Source organism: Pristis pectinata, chromosome 7 (genome assembly GCF_009764475.1).
Source record: "Pristis pectinata isolate sPriPec2 chromosome 7, sPriPec2.1.pri, whole genome shotgun sequence".
Classification (NCBI taxonomy): Eukaryota; Metazoa; Chordata; class Chondrichthyes; order Rhinopristiformes; family Pristidae; genus Pristis; species Pristis pectinata.
In genome coordinates, this window is record NC_067411.1 from 99,550,142 (window position 1) to 99,572,462 (window position 22,321).

Genomic DNA, 22,321 nt, shown 5'->3' on the forward strand with positions numbered 1-22,321 from the left:
CTATCGAATCACCTCGCATCCTCCTTCTCTCCAAAGAGAACAGCCCTAGTTTGCTCAACCTATCCTCATAAGACATACCCTCTAATCCAGGCAACATCCTGGTAAATCTCCTCTGCACCCTCTTTAAAGCTTCCACATCCTTTCTCTAATGAGGCGACCAGAACTGGACACAGTACTCCAAGTGTGGTCTGACCAGAGTTCTATAGAGGTACAACATCACTTCGCGGCTCTTGAACGCAATACCCCGACTAATGAAGGCCAACACACCATACGCCTTCTTAACAACCCTATCGACCTGCGTGGCAACCTTGAGGGATCTATGGACGTAGACCCCAAAGAATCCCTTTCCCTCCACAGCTGCTGCTTGACTCACTGAGTACTTCCAGCAGTTTATTTTTTTTGCTCCAGATTCTATCATTTGCAGTCTCTTTTCTCTCTATAGTTCTCTCTCTATAGAAGTCTAAGAGCATAAGAAATTCTAAAAATGATGCAGCCAAGGCCAATTCTACTCCAGAGTCCGTGCAAAAGTGATGAAGTGCACAGGAACCAAATCTCTTGTTTAATAACTGGCCATATGGGTGTGTTGTTGCATGAGATGGGTTGATTCTACATAGATGATGGAAGAGCAATGTTACTAGTAGGCGATAGGTACAAGACACTGTCATGAGTATGGATAAATCCATCTTCATCTCTTGTGATGTTTTCAGTGTACTCTGTAAAAATTGGTGTTTATTTGCTCCCACTTTGTCATAAATTGGAAATGCTGCTAAATTTGCCCTTTAGTTTTCCTCAGGTGAATGATTTAATGGCAAAATAAAAATGCCTGACCACAATTTCTCAGAGTTCCTGAAAAACACTGTGTCTTTTTTTCCAGCCGTTCATTATTTGGAATATGCAATCCAAATACTATTTTCAGTCACCAAACATGATGGCAAATAAAGGTCATTCTCTTACATTGTTTCTCTGATTATTCATACACAAGTGGGAACCAAGAAACTGTGAACTCGATCAGTGTGTTTCCTTCACATCTTAAATAAGGTTAAACGATACCAGATTCCCAAGCCCACATTATTTATGTAAAGGCTTGAAGGTCACTTGCTCCACTTTGCAATATCAGTGGAGATTTCCCTAATGTATTGATTCAAAGCTTTAACCTTAAGTGTAAAAGGGCTCCTTTTCAATCCTGACTGATGTGTGTCCTGTCCACAGCTCCAGATTGTAATCACAGAGTTCTTTCTTTCCTGTATAATCAACATGCTGTGATAAAATCTCGGCTACCATGACAAGCAATTTCAACCACAAAGAAAAATTTAGCAATGGAAGGAAGATTTTCTCTGTTCATTTAGCAACTTGTAAAAGTTTGTGAACAAAGAGAAACATTGCAATGAATCTCAGAAATTCTCAAAAGTCTGCATGCCATGTGACTGTGATTTTAAGAAGAGTATAGGAAAATAAAAAAAATCATCTTTTTGCACTACCGAATCCTTATCTATAGTTAACAACACATTTTATGTTTCCTTCATATTGTTCAAAGATGGATTACTACTGGTGCAATAAATTTACAAATATTTTGAGCATTTCAAAAAAGATATGCCTAAAAGGAATGACATTTCCATATACTAATGGGATTCATTCATGCATTCACAGAAACGTAAGCTCATGTATTAGCATTTTGTTTATATGTCAAGCTCAAAGATGCATAAAATATATTTTAAATATTGAAACAATATGCAGAAACTTTCTTTTAGTACAGACGAATGCACAGGAGATTATTAGAAGAGTAATTCTCTCCATTAGCTTGTTTTATAAACCATTGTTGCCCTGCATCTCATTTTCTTTATTTCTCCTTTGGCGCAATATCTTTGATCCCCCTCAGCTCAGCTTGCACCAGACGAATCACTAGAGTATCATTTACTCAGCATGGCTGATTATTTTTAGTGTTAGGGTTAGAGTAAGGAAGTGAAATAGAATATAGCAATAGATTTATGCCGGTGTGTGATATAGAGGTTCTAGTACATTATGACCTCTGCATGAATCCGGTGATAGTGTGTTCATTTAGCCATAATTTAAAAAGAGTACTTGACAAGGAAAATATACAACTCGGGGTCATTAAACTGGTTATTATTAGATCAATCTAACAGTTAGAACTAGCCATCTTTGCAATTCTTAAAACCCTCTGAGGTACTGGATAAAATAAGATTTCTTTATTTGTCACATGTACATCAAAACACACAGTGAAATGCATCTTTTTGCGTGGAGTGTTCTGGGGGCAGCCCGCAAGTGTCGCCACGCTTCTGGCGCCAACATAGCATGCCCACAGCTTCCTAACCAGTACATCTTTGGAATGTGGAGGAAACAGGAGCACCCGGAGGAAACCCACGCAGACACGGGGAGAACGTACAAACTCCTTACAGACAGTGCCAGGAATTGAACTGGGGTCGCTGGTGCTGTAATAACGTTACACTAACTGTTACACCACAGTAGCCAGCAGTAAAGCAACAAATATACCATAAAATGTACCTTATTGGCTGCCAAGCAAGAGGAGATATGCTGAGATCAGTTTATAAATGCAAATGTTTCTTTTTATCTCTAATTTGAAGAACAACGAATGTGTGATTGAAGTTGAGTGATTAAAAATATGTAATTTAACAAATAAACATATGCTCCCCTCCCTTCCTGTCCTGCATGATTTGGGCGACACTGCAACACAAGGACCAGAAGGAAATATGCTAATATTTTGCACACACTTCTATTACATCGAACAGCTCCTGATATCACTGAACCTATTTTTGCTCAGAAGTGATGTTGTCCTTTAACGTGTGATCCTTTTAAGTGCTTTATCTGAAAGCATTTCCCTTCTTCTCAGTTGTGCTGTTTCCTGTCCTCCAAACTCTACTGCATGACTTGTGGAGGTTCTGAGATGAAATGGCAGTGACTGACAGTGATTTCACATTCGATGAGTGTCACAACCACCCTGCCACAAAGTTGCCGGTGAAGAATTCAAGCCCATATTTAATCCTTACCATTGACATAAATGGATGTGTCATTTATTTTTTTAGTGCATTTCCATATAGGTTATTAACATTGATATGAGCTTTTGATATGTGGCTGTGGATTACTAATATTTGATTAATCGTGCTGGAATATGGGAGAAAAGATTTCAGGGTCACCTTATGTTCATTTATATCCAAAATGTTGATTCACATTTGATGTGACTGGAAGCTACTGTGGGTCACAATTTCATGTACTTTCAGCTGAGATTGCTCAAGTTGCCTGTGGCTACTATTGGTGTTAAGCAAATCTCCCTCAGTTGTCAGTGGCTTCTTTAATATTGTGCTCAGTAGGCTGCAGAGCCCCTGGGTCCTGACATGCAGCACTTGAGCTGGGAAGATCTATGCTTTAGCATCTTGCAAAGGTAGCTTTAATCCACATTCTGAAGTCGGGTAGTTGAAGACTTGTCGTTGAACTTCTGCAGTATTCATTCAACTTCACTAAAACAGATCATTGGCCATTATCTCTCTGAAATTTGTGGGATATTACTGACTGCTGTACTTCCAACAATACAACGGCAAACATGAAACTGTATTTCATTTCCTGCAGAGTGCTTTGGACATCCTAAGACTAAGACTTATTTGTCACATGTACATCGAAACACACAGTGAAATGCACCTTTTGTGCAGAGTGTTCTGAGGACAGCCGGCATGTGTTGCCACACTTCCGGCGCCAACATAGCATGCCCACAACTTCCTAACCTGTGCGTCTTTGGAATGTGGGAGGAAATCGGAGCACCCGGAGGAAACCCACGCAGACATGGGGAGAACGTACAAACTCCTTATAGACAGCGGCGGGAATTGAACCCGGGTCACTGGTGCTGTAATAGCGTTATGCTAACTGCTACACTATCCTGAGTCCTGAAAGACTTTATATGAATGTAAGTCTTTGCTAGGTTCTAGAATTAAAAAAAAGAATTAGGCCATGTTTACTAGAAGATCATAGCCAATCAATGAAGTCTTCCATTATGTGTAAGACATTGTATTTTTAACATCAAACCAATTTACCACCTCCAGCTCCGCCTTCAAATAAAGAGGAAGAAATCAGTCCACCAGCCATCTTACAACATGACAACAAACCGTTCTTCATTGCCACTGCCTGTCAAGAATATAACCAAAAAAGAATGTATGCAGACATCTTGTAATAATTTGTCATAAAACCAGAATGTTAGATCTTCACCAGTTCAGTTTTAGTTTCGACGAGTTAATAAAAGAATGGAGACACTGGACCTTCAAACAGATACAAATTCTTTGGTCGTGGGTTGCATTAATGTTTGAATTGGTCTGTTGAATTTATTATTTATTGACACATGAAATTAATCAAAATTAGCATTCATTACACATCATTTTGACAGAAATCAAATGCAGTTTTGTAATTTTGTTTTGTGATGTTTTAATTTGCCCATTGGATAAATGGCTGTCATATTTGATTGGATTTATTGTAAAATTAATTGTAGATGTGGAAAGAAATAATGGACAAACTCTGTCTTTAAGTAGTACTTTTTAATTACCAGAGTACACTACCCCAGCAAAGTCAAAACTATTATTTCTTTAAAAATGTGAATTTACTGGGTTTAGTCACCAACTGTAAAAGAAAGATGTTCTTGTGAAATCTTCAGTAAATTTGATTACAATATTCCGTCTCTAATATCTGAAAGAAAGGTGAAGTCTTAGTAACAATTGATAATAATAGTTTCAGTGATGAAAAAGACCTGAAGTGTTCATTAGAAGTGTTGACTACATTGTGCTTTGCTGGGGCACTCCAATTTGAGTACCTTCCTATTCTCCCTCATCTCAGTCTCTCGGCTCTTGGCGAACTTCCTATTCAGAATAAAGTGTGACAGCTACAGAGAAAGTGCAGTGCAAGGTCATAACAAGGTGGATTATGAGGACACGAGTCCATCTTATCATAGAACATAGAACAGTACAGCACAGAACAGGCCCTTCGGCCCACAATGTTGTGCCGACATAGCTATTCCCTCCTATTTACGGAATGCCCATATCCCTCTATTTTCCTCTCATTCATGTGCCCATCCAAGCCCCTCTTAAAAGTTCGTACTAGGGTTGATTGTATTTGGGTACATACCTCTAGATCACCTTGAAAAATGTTACTATATTAAAAGAATTATAGAAACAGACATACTTGTTTTTATTAGGAATTAATATTGTTAGGATATTCTTATTTCATTTCCATGTGACCAAATAGGTTTGCCCTTGCTAACCGTAAAACTGATATCCATTTGTGTTGTTTTGAAATATCGTCTGGATCATTGCCTCAAGTTCTGAAGTGGAGTTTGAAACATTGAGCTTGTTCCTTAGAAATGAGAATACTACCATGGAGCCAAGACATCACATAAAAAGATGAATTGAATCTGGTATGTAGATCCTTTCCAATAAATGTACATGCTGGAAAGAAAATGCATGGTACAAATTGTTCAGGTCTTTTAGAAAGCAGGAGAATATTGATTAATGTTGCCTAAGGTCAGTCTAATACCTTTGGACATTGTATAATAATTAGTTTAACTAGTTAACTATAGATCTTGAAAGTCATCTGAGATGATGATGACAATGTGTATGCAGAAGATAATTAATTCAACCATCCAAGAATTCAAGACTGAATCAGAATGAAAAAGCAAGTCACAGCTCAAAATCTGAAAGTTCATTTGACGACATTCCAAGACCTCTGGTAGAGCCATAGAACCACAGAACACTACAGAACAGAAAACAGGCCATTTGGCCCTTCTAGTCTGTGCCAAAACATTATTCCGCTCGTCCCATTTACCTGCACCCAGTCCATAACCCTCCAGACCTCTCCCGTCCATGTATCTATCCAATTTATTCTTAAAACTTAAGAGTGAGCCCTCATTTCCTACCTCAGATGGCAGCCCGTTCCACACTCCCACCACTCTTTGAGTGAAGAAGTTCCCCCTAAACCTTTCCCCTTTCCCCTGATTCTGATTATTGTAACGGAGTTTCCAGGCAGTATTCAATAAGGCAGTAGAAGTGAATCACACAGTATCGTCACTGACTGCATGGATAGAACTGGGTTAAATTTAAAATAAATGTTGCCTTGAGGTTCTGATTATTCCTCTTCAGTGTAATGTGGCTGTGAATTTCAACTGTCTGCTTTATTCCATCTAAATATAACCATGAAGAGTGAAAACAAAAATATAGACTGAGGCATCCTTTTAGGGAGAAACATGAGACATGGGACAACAAAAGAGGAAAATTTATTTTTGGATCTGGGCAAAGCATAATTGGTAATGATCTTACTTTTTTATTTAAATATGTCATTGACCATACATTGTGGTCTCAAGCAGAACTACAAGAATATCATGAGAACAATTAGTTCAAAACAAGCCACACTGTAATAATCAGTCATAAAACAGATCTTATTTCAAAGCATCCCTATTCCTAATGAAGCATAAATCGCAAAAGACAACAGATAATGGAAATCTGAAAAAAACGCTGGAATCCACCAGCGTGTCAGGCAGGACTTGCAGAGAGAAAGACAAAGGAACAGTTCTTGATTTGAACAACATTTACTGACAGGATGCTGGGTAGGAGACAGATTTAATAATGCAGGATACATTCCACCTCTGACCCCACTGCCTTCCCGAGCCAGGGAGGGCTTGGACTGGTACAGTGGGTGCAGGTTCCTCACAAGGCAAACATTTTGAAAGCATTCTGGGTCAGCAGTGGGGTTTAATGAGGAGACAACTGAAGAAAAAGATGGAAGGAATTAAAACTCCCTATGTTTTCCCCTCCATCCAGCTCACTTTTGGGTGGGACAGTGAGAGACAACATTTTCTTATGCTGCTGAAAAAAATGCAATGGTTATAAAAGGAAAGCAAGAATCTCAACAAACAACTTTGTGGAAACATAGAATTAAAGGATGAGTCACCACAGAAAAAGGTTAGTTCGCCCATCATATGTGTACTGGCTCATTTTGGAGGTGACTATTAAATCTCCATCCTTTCAGGGAGTGGATTCCTGATTGTAACTACTTGTGTAATAAACATTTTTATGATGTTATATTTTTTAACCTTTGCTTACCAACCCTTCTGCCACTGAAAGCTGTTTCTCATTTTTTACTCAATGAAAACTTTTCATGATCTTAAACAACTCTATCAAATCTCTTCTTGGCTAAGTCTTTAGAAGGCTATGCTTAGATTATCTGGGACTTCTGTGTATGGACCATCAGACACAGATGTCCTAGACTTTGGTCCCTTTCATCAGTCCTGATGATGTGTTTCAGACTTGAAACATTAACTTCATTTCTCTTTCCACTGCTCCACCATTTTCCCTCCTCACCATTGGTAGTATCTACAGGAGGTGCTGCCTCAAGAAGGCAACATCCATCATCAAGATCCCCACCATCCGGGCCATGCCATCTTCTCGCACTACTATCGGGCAGGAGGTACAGAAACTTGAAGTCCCACACCACCAGGTTCAAGAACAGCTACTTCCCTTCAACCATTCGATCCTTGAACCAACCAGCAAAGCCCTAATCACTGCAATTTAGCAGTATTATGACCACTTTGATCACTTTGCACTAAAATGGACTTTGTTTTTTTTGTTCTAATTGTGTTCTTTCTTGTAAAAATTGTGTATAATTTATGTTTAATGTTTTTCTTGTGAATGCTGCTTATATGATGCGGTGTACCTGTGATGTAGCTGCAAGTAAGTTTTTCATTGCACCTGTGCACACATGGACATGTGTGTATGACAATAATCTTGACTTTTACTTTGACTTTGAGATACTGCCTGACCTGCTGAGTGTTTCCAGTATTTTCTGTTGTTATTTCACATTGACTTTGTTGCCTTTTCTGCAAGTTCTGACTGCCATGTTGAGTGTTTCTGGCATTTTCTGTTTTTGTTTCAAACTTCCAGTAGCTGTGTTTTATTGCTTCATTTATAACAAAGCAACACTGGCTTTCATTTACTGTTCCCAAATGCTAACTCATTTTCTCTCCAGTTATTGTCTTAAAAATTTTCTCAAGACTAATATTTCATCCCCTTGGATTTAACATTTGCTATTCCCCATCTGTCTGGCACCACCCTATTTCAGGTGTGAATTGGAAGATTGTAGCTGGTGTTTGCATAGTTTCCCACAGATGTTTTAAAATTTTTGTATATGCAGTAAACAAGCTGCACCAATGTCATTTTGTTTTCCATGTAATGTATCACAGTCTTTTGAGTATGTACCTTGTTTGCTTGAGGAACAATCTAATTTAGTAGCAAGCAGCTTGTATTACTGTGTACAGTGGAGGGCTGGAAGCATTGTCATTAATTTACTTTTGGAGATAATGGTGTGGATTCTGAAAACACTAGGACGTGCTTTCTGGTTGATGTAATCAGTTAATATTTAATAAAGATAAATATACTCAATGAATGCATCGTATCATAGATGAGGCATAAATGAAGAGTAAGTTGAGAAGTGAAAACAAGAACCTGCTTGGCTATGACTGCCACTCAATGTGACAATGTAGTGTGTAGAGTCCAATAAAATAAAGAGAAATTTAACCAGACTTGGTACATTGCCTAATCATGAAAGTTAACACACACAAAATCAAACTCCTCAGAGGTGCAAAAAGAGCAGAACATAAGCAAAGAAGAATTGTGTGAGGATTTTGATTCTCTCTTACTTCACTTGTTATTAGACCCCAAATTTGCAGATTTTCTTGCTTATGTCATGCTATTAAATATTTTGGATGACATTCTAATTGGAATCGATACCATGTTGTCACATTGCCACATCACACCTGCATTATATGTCCTGTGCAGCACAATTAAGATATATTTAAGATATCTTTACTAGTCACATGTACATCAAAACACACAGTGAAATGCATCTTTTTTGCGTAGTGTGTTCTGGGGGCAGCCCCTCAAGTGTCGCCACGCTTCCGGTGCCAACATAGCATGCCCACAACTTCCTAACCCATACGTCTTTGGAATGTGGGAGGAAACCGGAGCACCCGAAGGAAACCCACGCAGACACGGGGAGAACGTACAAGCTCCTTACAGGCAGCGGCTGGAATTGAACCCGGGTCGCTGGCGCTGTAATAGCGTTACGCTAACCGCTGCACTGCTGTGCCTGATTTTGTAGTTAATTTTATGATATTAGTGATTTAATTATCTAAACTTAGATTTCTGGCAATAACCAAAGGTTACACTTCTAAAATAACGAACAGCAGATCTAGATGGGTAAAGATTTTCACCCAAAGATCTTTAGGGATCTGGTACACCTTTGCCTGCAAAGATGATGGAAATTGATTCCATGAATCATTTTAAAAATAGAGTTAGACAGATATTTGAAGGATAAGAATAAAAGGAAGGGAAGCAGGAAGAAACACCACTGCATTTTATAGGATGCATTTGTATGGGCTGAATGGCCCTTTTGTTTACTGTAAGTGGGAAAAAAATACATCAAAAACGTATCCAGTGTGGAGTCAAAAAGAGAAATTATGCTTAACAGACTTGCACATATAATACAAAAAAGGTCCCAAACAAGAAAATAATAGCAACAAAAACAGTTGTGTAACAGGGTAAGGATGGGATGATGATATAGAGTCCGGGATAGTTCAAAGCAAACCTACAGTATGGCCATACGACATTTTGTTTTACTCATTTACTGAATGTCGGCCTCATGGCAAAGGTCAGGGATTATGATCTAGCCGTCCTTGAGAAGATGGTCCTGAGGCAGCGTCTTGAATCGCTGCTGTCTTTCTTGTGAAGTTACTTCTCTGTGTTATTGCGTAGGAAGTTCCAGGATTTAGACCCAGTAATGATGGAGGAACGCTGAGGTATTTTCAGCATTCCTGGATGGCAGGAACCAGGATGGCAGATTTCTTGGAAGCCAACCTGCAAGCAGTGACACTTCCATACATTGGGCTGCTCTTGTTCTTGTTTGAGGTAAAGTTTGGGAAGTATTGCTGGTGCAGCCCTCGTAAGTAACTACAACGTATTGTGTAGGGAGCACTATGAAGTGAATGGTTAGTGTGGTGAATGAAATGCAAATCAAATCAAGCTGCTTTGTCCTGAAAATCCAGGCAAATGGAGAGGGTTCATGGTGGAAGGTTCATGCAGCACGAAAAGATGATTAATCTGTCACAAAATACTCAGCCTTCGGTAGTTATACTAATCATTTGGTTAGTCCAGTAAATTTTCTTAATTGATGACCCCTCCAGGGGCTGAGGTTCTTAGTGATAATAATGTTGTTGTAGGTTGTCAGGCTCTCACTTCCCGGACATGGTCACTGAGGCCATGAATTTTTCTGCTATATTTTCTGAGGAGTTATGAATGGATGAAAACACTCAAGAGTCATCTACAAACATCTCATTGGACATGATGGAAGGATTAAGTAGTTGAACTTGATTGTGCTTAGGACACAGACCTGAGGAACTTCTGCATCGATGTTCTCGGGATGGTCTGACTGACCTCTAGAATATACGACTTTGTGTGAGGTTTGGCTCCAACCATTGGATTGTTTTCCTTCTTATCTCCATGAAAATCAAAAACTCGCAGCGGCTGGAAATCTGAAATAAAAACAGAAAATGCTGGAAACACTCGACAGTTCAGGCAGCCTCTGGGGAAAGAGAAACAATGATAATGTTTCAGGTCGAAGACCGAAAATATGAGAAAACCCTTAGTGACCGAAAATGTCTGCTCTGCAAAGCAGTCAACAGCTGTTTTTTCCAAAAGAGATTTACATCAGACTCAGAGTTAGGTTTATTATCACTGACAGATGTCATGAAATTTGTTGTTTTGCTGCAGCAGTACAGTGCAAGACATAAAAATTACTACAAATTACAAAATAAATAAACAGTGCAAAATAAAGGAATAATGAGGTACTGTTCATGGACTGCTCAGTAACTGATGGCAGAGGGGAATTGTTGAGTGTGGGTCTTCAGGCTCCTGTACCTCCTCCCCGATGGTAGTAACGAGAAGAGGCCATGTTCCGAATGGTGAGGGTCCCTAGTGATTGATGTCGCTTTCTTGTGGCACCCCCTCTTGAAGATGTCCTCGATGGTGGGGAAGGTTGTGTCCATGATGGAGCTGGCTGAGTCTACAACCCTCTGCAGCCTCTTGCGATCCTGTGCATTGGAGCCTCCGTACCAGGCTGTGATGCAACCAGTCAGAATGCTCTCCACCGTACATCTGTAGAAATTTGCAAGAGTTTTTGGTGATGTAACAAATCTCCTCAAACTCCTAACAAAGTAGAGTTGCTGGTGTGCCATCATGAGCATCGAATGCAAGATACTAGATATGAAGATGTGTATGTAAGTTGCTGCATCATCTGGAAAGGCGGTTTGTGCCCCTGGATTGGGGGTAACGAAAAGATAAAAAGATCTGGTGTTGCATATTGTGTAGTTGCAAGAAAAAGTGCTGTGAGGAATGGAGTGGTTGCTAGAGAATAAAGAGCAGACCAAGGAGGCACAAAAGGCGATTGGAGGAAGATATAAGGGAGATGTCAGAGGTAAGTTTTTTACACAGAGAGTGGTGAGTGCGTGGAAAGCACTGCTGGCAGAGATTGTGGGGGCAGATACATTCGGGATGTTTAAGAGGCTCTTAGATAGCCACATGAATGATAGAAAAATAGGGGGCTATGTGGGAGGGAAAGATTAGATAGATCTTAGAGCAGGATAAAATGTTAGCACAACATTGTGGGCCGAAGGGCCTGTACTGTGCTGTAGTGTTCTATGTTCTATGTTCTAAAAGGAATAGTCCTTTCAAAATACTGAAAAGGGAAGGGAAGATGTCTGTCATAGGGGAATCTCATTGAAGGTGGTAGAAATCACAAAGGTGATCCATGGAGTATGGAATCTTGTAGGATGGAAGGCAAGAATAAAGGAAACTCTATCTCTGCTCTAGTGGGAGGGCAGGAGAGGGATTGTGGAGATGCAGGAAATAGATGAGATGTAGTCAATGGCTTTGTCAGCTATGGTAGAGGAGAAGCCAGGGTTAAGGGAAAAAAATAGATATTTCAGAGGAATTGTGAAACCCTAAAATGAGCGTTGGTGAGTAGATTACTTCTAAGTGCCACTTGATAGCACTGTCAAAGGCATCCTCCATCACTTTGTTGTTGATTGAGAGTATACTAATTGTGCAGTTATTAGCCAGAATACACTTGTCCTGCTTTTTAGGGATACAACATACCTGGACAATTTTTCACATTGTTGGGTAAATGCCAGTGCTGTAAATGTACCAGAACAGCTTGTTGGAGGTGGCTATTTCTAGAGTAAAGAACTTCAGCACTGCAAATCGAATTATGCTTTCCATCCATACAATTATCAATGAATCACTCTAGATCACTCTTAGTTATATGGACTTACCACATAACACTGCCCATGGCCCTGTTGTATAGTAAAGCTGGCTCAGGAGTGTCATATTCTCCTGGTTTGATTCTTACGCTCTTACCTACAAAGGATATACATCCCACAGAGGGAGAGCAGCAGAGGTTAGTAAAATGGTTCAGGGGATGACAAGTTTGCCATGTGATGAGGGATTGAGCAGGCTAGGCCTATATTCTCAGAAGATACTTCAAATACTCAGCAGGTCAGGCAGCAATTTTGGAAGAGAAAAGCAGAGTTAACATTTCAGCCCCTTCATCAGAACTGGGGAAGAGGGAAAAGCAAGTTAGTTTTAAGTTGTAGATAAGGTGGAAAATATCTGTGAAAGGGTGAGCCCAGGGTTGCCATGGGATGTTGTAGGGGTCTTCTAGTAAAACAGGGTAGTCAGAGGAGGATAATATAAACAAACAAGCATAATGTGTTGCAAATAGTAAGGTTGTAGGACATAGGACATGTCCAGCTAATGTACTCCAGTACTAATGGAGAGATCAAACCTGACCCAAGATCACAAATGGATATTAGTTCACATCTCCAGTTTTTTCTTTCATTTTCACAGGCCTTTGAGGAATGCTTAAACATCTGATTAAAACTTACAAAAATTCTTACATGGCTCATTGGACTGGGTGCAGGGGAAAATGTTTTCCATGGATGAGGAGTCCAGAACTAAGGTCACCTTTTCACCATAAGGGGGAAAGTCATTTCAGTCTAAAATTAGGAGAACCACTTCACTCAGAGGTTGTTGAATCTTTGGAGTTCTCTACCCTGGAGGACTGTGGAATCCTAGTCATTCCATTTAAAACAAGGATTGGTAGTTCTCTGGATATTCAAGAAAAAAAAAGACGATGTAGGGATAGAGCAAGAAAATAGCACGGAGGTAGAAGACCAACCATAACATTGATGAATCTCGAAGTGTCAGATGACCACTCTTGCTCCTTATTCTATGTTCTTCAGGATCATTGTCAGAATCTGGATTTGTAAAGTTGAAATAATATTATTGAAGCCAGAAAAAAAACTATGGATACTATTGCAATCAGATTCAGGTGAGCTTTATGATGAAAGTTCAAGCCAGCACATCTAATGTGGAAAAATTGGTTAGGGAACAAACCATCTGAATGGAATGTGTTGAATGGGGTTGTTAGCCTGGGAAGGAATCTGTGGCTATGGGAAGAAATGGAATTTGACTGACCAATCCAACAAGGTGTGATGATATTGAGCGTACCATCCGAGAGCTCCAAACTTAAGTCAAGACTTTAAGTTCTATCTGGCATAAGTATTTACGAGTACCCTCACTATAGGGAGATTATACTGTATCAACTAGAAGTTTTAGTTTACTTTCACTACTTTAGTCTCTACGGAAAGGCCTAGCTGTCAATAATCACTACTTCAAGCAGTGGGTCCCTCCTCCCAACCAAGGAGAAGATACTTCCAGCTAACGAAGCAGTTTAAACACAGTTCATTTTATTTTAAGTGAAACACATCTAATTCTAATGAGTAATTCTTAACAACTTGTAACACACAAAGGATTTCTGAACACAAGTACAATTCTTACAAGCTAAGAAGTCAGATCAACAAGTTGCGGATGAACAAGTCATCCATTGGGAAACCCAAAGGCTGAGGAATGAATTCTAGGTCTTCTTTCTGTAACCCCTTCTCTCCGTCATTCCCCACCCTGACTGCTTTCTAACATTTATACTGCTTTTTCTCTTAGTTGGCATCATTAGCATGTGACGTTTTTTCAACCTCATTTTCAGGCCAGGTGACTGAAGGGTTTAATTAAACAAACGTGGTTCCCATTGTTCTCTTGTTTATGTTAAGAGGCTGAGCAGGGAATATTGGTTAGAAGGTTAATTTAGCAAACAACAAACATCTCCGGCCTTGGACAAATTCTGCTGTTTTTCCAAAAGGATTTTAGCTTAATGAGGAACCACATCCTGACCTTTGGACAGGTCATGCTGCTGTGTTAAAAAGCTGAGGTTAGCAATAAGTCTTCTAGGGCCTGAAAAGTGAATATCCATCACAGAGGGAATTATTGGGTGAATGTTCTCCCTTGTCTCATGGGTACAATCAAACGGAGTCAACTACCATATCGTTCCCATTGCAGAACATTCCAATCACTAAATGGAAATCTGCCAGATTTGATCATGGTTAATATCACATTACAGCCACTAATGCAACAGAATTTGCATAAAGACTACAAGTAGATTATTATCTTCAGTTGCTGTCACTGTGCTACGAGAACACTATTATAGTATTAATCTTCATTACATCCTAGATAAAAAAATCAAACTACACCAGACTTCTTGAATTAAATAGAGATATATAGAGTCATAAATATAGAGTCAGACAACACAGAAGCAGCCCCCTTCAGTCCATCAAATCTGGGCTGAGCATAGAGCACCCATTTACACCAATGTTACACTAATTCTCCTCTTGTTCTTACCAATTCCCCCCTTGTTCCCCCCTCCCCTTCAGTTCTACCACTCTCCCTGAAAATTGGGACAATTAACCTAACAACCTGCACGCCTTTGGGTTGTAGGAGGAAAGCTGAGCAACTGGAGGAAAATCACAGGGAGAAAAGTTACAGGAGAATGAATGACATCTATAAATTTTCACCAAAATATTTAAAATACTCATAGTCAGAATGTGTGAAGTGGATAATATAGCAGATAGGATCATAAAATGACATTGTGCAAATGATACCTTTTCTGTGAATCCTATTTCCTTGCATTTTCTTTGTATTCCATACAATGCTTGGCTAAACAAGGATGTAGCAGAGTAAATATTCAAAATAGGTTACAGATCAATGCAACATGTTTCCATAAAAAAATCACTGAAGTTATTACAGAGCAACACACAAAATGCTGGAAGAACTCAGCAGGTCAGGCAGCATCTATGGAGGGAAATGGACAATCGACGTTTCAAGTCGAAACCCTTCTTCAGGACTGGAAAGAAAGAGGGGAGAAGCCAGTATTATTAGCTGAAGCTATTTGCACAAGTGGATTCAAAAGCTAACTGTCTACAGGCCATTCTTTTCAGAGAGAGGGCAGGAAATAATAGCTGGTCACCTGCCTGGTTCCTGCTGATCAATTGGACATTTAAAAACATCCAGGTGACTTGTCTGTCCTGAAGGCACTGGGTGTTAACAGTTCACAAGATCACAAAACAAAGGAGCAGAAGTAGACCATTTGGCCCGTCCAGTCTGCTCCAAGGAACAGGGAAAAAAGAAAATGAGAAATGGGGGGGGGGGGGGGGGGGGGGGGGGGGGGTGCAAAAAAAAAACTATTCTAACCCCAATTTCCGGCGTTAACCTCATATTCCTTGATACGCCGACTATTTAGATATCTATCTATCTCTTCCTTAAACGCCTCCAATGATCTGGCCTCCACTGCTGTATGTGGCAAGGAATTCCAGAAATTCACCACCCTCTGGCTAAAGAAGTTCTGGATTTTAACCTGCATAATTAAGTAGGCAGCAAAGGCAAGGACACCTGCTTAGAGATTTCTTTCTCCAACAGGTATATCAAGACAAGACAAGACCCAAGGACATAATTTTCAGAAGACTTTTTAACAAATCATCCTTCTGGGGCCAGAAAGAGCAGGAATTTTAGTGTCTGATTTACGTATTTTTTTATATCATTTCTCTGGCCTCAAATGGGGAATTAAAATCTCTGCTTAGAATCCCAGCTTTCACTTCTGGACCCATTCACTGTTCTTCAGTTCTAGTGTTAAAAATCCGGTCTATGGAATTAGAAGACAGGAAGGTGAAGATGAACTGAAAAGGGACAAAGATACTCTTACCCCACTTCATATATTCCGTGTGTCACTGAATGGGACATCCAAATTGTAACCGTATTTTTTAATATGAAATTGTGTCAGCCGGCATAAAATGAATAGGATGGATTGAAGTAAATAAATAACTTTTTTTCTTTGATGTCACTATTTCATTCAGGAATGTTCATTCAGAATACACTGGACATAACTGAATTAGCTGAATATGCACATTTCTGTAAATTATTAATAAAAATTCATTTAGTTTCTTCTGCAAATAGACAAGCCACAAAGGAAAATGGTAAATGAGGTGAGTGTGACAAGAATATTCACCTAGCTCACATCTCCACACTCAAATTTTCCATTGATTGCATGGAATAAAAGGTCAGGTTGTAAGCCAAGGCAGCCCACAAGAGGAAACAAGGCAGAAATGATTTTCAGAGTCTGTGTTACAAATAAAGATTATTGATGTGCCTGATATTTGGAAGGCGTTGGTGTAATGTCCAAAAGTCTTCTTACGGTTTGTGCCTTGAAAAGCACTGAAACTCCAGTCGTCAAAAGGTCACGGGTAATAACCTATATTACCAATTCTTGTACTGCTACAGGCAATAAAATATTGTTTACATTGTTTGGCTACTATACACATTCACTGCAGCAGAATTTCTAAATGAAATAACATTAAAAAGGGATGATGAATGGTTTTCTTTGTATGATAATTTGCAACATCATTTTAGAACAAAAAGTGCCTCCCCAAAATTGTGATCTTGAGACATAATCTCACTATTTCTGAAAATTAGAAGTATTATCGGTCAGATTGTGAGGCCTTTTAAATCCAATACAAGCTCTTTCAGATGAAGATTGTCTGATTTGAATTATAAAACTTCAATGCAGACGGTGCTTCATTGTACAAGGCCACAAAGGGAATATAAATGGATTAGAAATAAAGGCTGTGGAACATTTTTCACTATTCATTTTTTAAAAATCCAGTAAGTAATTTATTGAAATATTGATTTATTTTTTCTTCTAAATTTTCTATGCAGGTTCCAGGGCAGTGGTGAAATATCTGAAGCCTTACAATGTTGACAGGGTCAAGCCAAATCCTTGGGCCCTGGGGTAATTAGTTTTGCTTCCTTTCAGTTTCTGCACTCTGCTATGGCCTGATTATGTCAATGGCATTTCAACTTTGACATGTGGGAAACCCCCACAGGAGAAATGTCGGCATCATTCATTCATTGAATAAGTTATTCCTCTCACTGATGAGGAGTGTTGGACCTGAAACGTTAACTGTTTATCTTTCCACAGATACTGCCTGACCTGCTGAGTGTTTCCACATTGTCTGTTTTTAATTCAGATTTCCAGCATTGCATTTTTTTTTGATTTTCACTCCTCTATCAATGTCCATCTCCTGGTTAAACCAGTACTCCCATCACACTAGTCTGTTGTAGGTACTCAGGATGTGACGAGGAAGATTTCTTGCTGAGACGTAACTAAAATCTAAGCTACATCAGACATAACTAAGATCCTATGCAGTAATCATAGGACTGGTAAAATATGTTGCCTGTGGCTTCAGAGGAGTACTCATGCTTTTTGGAAGGTTATGTAAGGTTTTGGGGGAAGGCTGCACTGTCAGAGCTTCCTATTTTTCAGATGAATGAGAGGGAATCTTATAGAAACATATAAGATTATGAAAGGGATAGATAAAATAGAGGCAGGAAAGTTGCTTCCACTGGGAGGTGAGACCAGAACTAGGACACACAGCCTCAAGATGCGGGGGAGTAGATTTAGGACGAAGATGAGGAGGAACTGCTTTTCCCAGAGAGCAGTGAATCTGTGGAATTCTCTGCCCAGGGAAGCAGTAGAGGCTACCTCATTAAATATATTTAAGACACAGTTAGATAGATTTTTTCATCTTAGGGGAATTAAGGGTTATGGGGAAAAGGCAGGTAGGTGGATCTGAGTCCACGGCCAGATCAGCCATGACCTTATTGAATGGTGGAGCAAGCTCGACGGGCCAGATGGCCGACTCCTGCTCCTATTTCTTGAGATCTTAGATGATAAGATAAGATATTTATTTATTAGTCACACATACATTGAAACACAGTGAAATGCGTCTTTTTGCGTTACTCACCACTCTTCCGGCACCAACATAGCATGCCCACAGCTCCTCACCTGTACATTTTTGGAATGTGGGAGGAAACCGGAGCACCCGGAGGAAACCCACGCAGGCACGGGGAGAACATACAAACTCCTTACAGACAGTGGCGGAATTGAACCCGGGTCACTGGCGCTGTAATAGCGTCACACTAACTGCTACACTACCGTGAGATTGAAGCCCAATATGTTCTCTCAGGCAGACATAAGTGATCCCAGAGTAGTTACTTCCAGTGAGTTGGCCAATATCTATCTCTCAATCAACATCACCAAAACATATTGGCCCCAAACCTCTCCTTAGAAAGTAACAGGTATGCTTGGACACGTACTAGATATTAAGTTCAGATAGAAGTCAAGCCTTTTACCTTGCTAAATGCTGAGCATGAAACACCTGGGCTGTGCTCATGGACTTTTCATGGACTTCAACAGGGCAATAAACACAATAAAGACTTCCTTAGGTTGGGAAATCTTACAGCCAAGCCTCTGTCCATTTATTAAAATCAACGAGAAGAAATGTCTTTTCATACAGCAGTACGTAACTCGGACACTGAGTTCTAAGCCCTCATTCACTTGTTCTCCGAAGCATGCACATGATGCCTGCAGAACAAAATTCCTCCATCAACCTGTCTCCATTGCACCACACAACCTCCAACAGCAAAGGATCATAGAAAAACCCTGGAAAACGTTGACCATTTTTTATACATTGGGAGCCACCTCTTGGCAAAGGCTAAAATCAATGATGTAAGATAGCACCATCACTTCCTCTGCAAAGTCCTGTAAATTCACTGGACAAATAAGTGAACAAATGCCAGTGTCTTGTCCCAAGCTCACACCTCCAGAGCTGAGGCCCAGGATACACTCAGTTAACCACGTTGTGCAGGCTGCATTGCTCACATGCCCAATAAAGACTCCCAAAACAGACTGTCTATTCTGAACTCTGTCTCCCAAGAAAATGACCAAGTGGACAGGTGAAGAGTTTCACGGATATGCTTAAACTTTTCTTGAAGAAATACGACGTCCCCAATATTTGGTTTCATTCAATCAATTTAAGTGCATTTAAATTACTTTTAAGTGTGTTTCATAGAATCATAGAGTCATACAGCATGGAAACAGGCCCTTCCGCCCAAATGGTCCGAGCCGATCAAGATTCCCATCTAAGTTCATCCCACTTGCCTGTATTTGACTAACGTCCCTCTAAACCTTTCTTATGCATGTACCTGTCCAAGTGCCTTTTAAATGTTGTTAATGTACCTGCCTCAACTACTCCCTCTGGCAGCTCATTCTATTTACTGATCACCCTGTAAAAATTGCCCCTCAGGTTCCTATTAAATCTCTTCCCTTTCACCTTAAACCCATGCCTTCTAGTTCTTGATTCCCCAACCTTGGGAAAAAGACTGAGTGCATTGACTTTATCTATGCCCCTCATGATTTTATACACCTCTATAAGATCAATTCTCATTCTCCTATTGTGCAGTTACTTTTTAGTGCCTTATATTTAAAAAATATGCTTTTAATGAAATACTTGCAGTCCCCAAAAGTAGACAACTGTGAGCCAGTTGGCAGAAGATCCATCCATTATCTGAACATTATCACATCGCTGTGTTCAAATTGGTTGCCAAGTCCCCTACATTTCAATAGACAATATACTTCATAAGTACTTCACTGGATGTAAAGTACTTTGGGACAACCTTAAGTCATGAAGGACACTGGATAAAAGCAAGCTGTTTTCTCTCTCAAACTTTAGGACTTCTTTGCATTATGCCTAGGGAGCTTGCTCAGAGTATGGTGGCCTGCTGCGTATCCTGCACCATCACATTGTACATGGAGGCAGAAGGGCAGCAGAGAAAGTAGAAAAGGATGAAACTGAACATCTGAGATCTTCCCACATCGCAGTGCTTCCACTGTTTCCCCATTCCTGTCTTGGAAGTGTGAGCAATGTGATGGTGCAGGATGTACAGCGGGCCACAGTACTCTGATCAATCTCCCTAGACATATTGCAAAGTTTGAAAGAGAAAAAGGCTTGCTTTTATCCAGTGTCCTTCATGACTTAAGGTTGTCCCAAATTACTTCACATCCAGTGAAGTACTTATGAAGTATATTGTCTATTGAAACGTAGGGAACTTAACATGAAATGCACTGGAGGGGATGTTCACTCTGAAGGGGATAATGATTTGTTCAATCAGTGTGAATGGATGTAAGTGAACTGGAAATTGGTTCCAACAAATTAAATATTGTGCAATTGCAGAAATCAGGAAATACAAGTTTTTGTGCACAGACAGAATTTGCAACTTTATTCTTGCATTCTTGTGGAAATTCAACTTTGTTGAGATGCCTTAAGAGCAGCAACCCATTGAATGACCAGTCTAACAGCAGTGTGTGGATATTTAACAGCCATTGAATGATATTGATTTCAGCCAGTGGGTCAGAACATTCATGATGGGTATACAGAATAGAAAGCATGTTTAACAAACAACATATGTCATGTTGACGGCATGAAGGGAATTGAAAATGATCTCATTGATAGAATGGGACATTCCACAAACCGTAATGTAGGCAAGCAATCTTAGAGATATTTGCCCATGAGCTCCAGTTCATCTTCACACACTGGTGACCCTGCACACACACATTGATTTTAATCCTTTCAACCAGACAGAAGTGATATGTAGCTGGTGTTAATATCAGATGAGCTGCCTTATAGCTCTGATGTTGCTTCACTTCCACACAAAGGCATTTTATCCTTAATTGGAGGCGATTGAAGCCAGGTGGACAGGGATTTTCACTCTCTGAAAATCATCCTCAGCTAGGGTGGGTATGCCCATTGGTAGTTAAATGAAGGTAGCGTGATTGAATGCAAAATTCTAATTTTTGGAATGATTCTTTAGGAGCCAGGAAAACTGCAAGTAAATCCATGAGGACCAGTAAACTCCAAAATAAAACCTAAGGATAACCTGCAAAAATGCAGACTACCTGAGATGGATGGTATTACACATGTTCAAATCCATAAATGCCACTCAAATTAAATTACAAGTGTTGGACCAATTTCACTGAGTACTTTGTGTGACTGAATTCTCTCAGCAAAAGCACAACTGCAACATAGAGGAATATAATGAAAGCATTTGAGAACACGTATGGCAGGTTAAAAAAAGGTTACATAGAGAGATGCAATTGACAAAATTGAAGACCGATGACAGTGATTTACACAGGCAGTTGTTAAACTACTTTACATTAATTTTTATACCATGCACTGCAAAATATTCCCTCAGTCAATGCAAATGCTTTTTCTTCTTGTAGAAAGAGTTGACATAAAATAGAAGACACCTGCTGAAAACCGAGGGAGGACTCAATGGAAAAAAAAACACTCATTCCCTTCAAAGAAGTGATAATGAAGCTGACAGGACACCACATGGGTGATGCATACGCTGTAGGAGAGGAAACACACTTATTTGTGTTCCCAGAAATAATGACTGCCACACAATATAAAATCTGTCACGAGTTCCATGCACACCAACAAGGCAAAGAACTCAGCATCTGCCTTTCTTTGTTTCAAGTATGTCAGACCACAGGAGTAGCTGACGGATTCCCTCAGCAACACTTAACTTTCTGACTTCGATAGCGCCCCATGTCTATCTATGAAATAAGAATACAAGTCAGCAGTATAAATAGTTGTTTTGTCACTTGCTTCATTATAGAACATATCCTGTGTGGAGAGCCATTGAACAGCATATGGTATCAATGCCATCTCAGCCGTGGAGTAGGCACCTCTTAGATGCATCTATTGCTGATTTTGGAGCACTAAATCCACAATCAGAGACACAATAAACCAAGTATTCCTATCCAGAGGATGTCAGTTAACCCGTCAGCATACCTGAATAAATGATCAAGCATGAGATATTGATATAATAGCTGATTCTGGAAACCATGTGTTGACTTACAGGATGACATCACACAATCTGAAAGTAAAGTGGTTCCTTATTTTCTTGATGAATTTTGTGCAATCAAT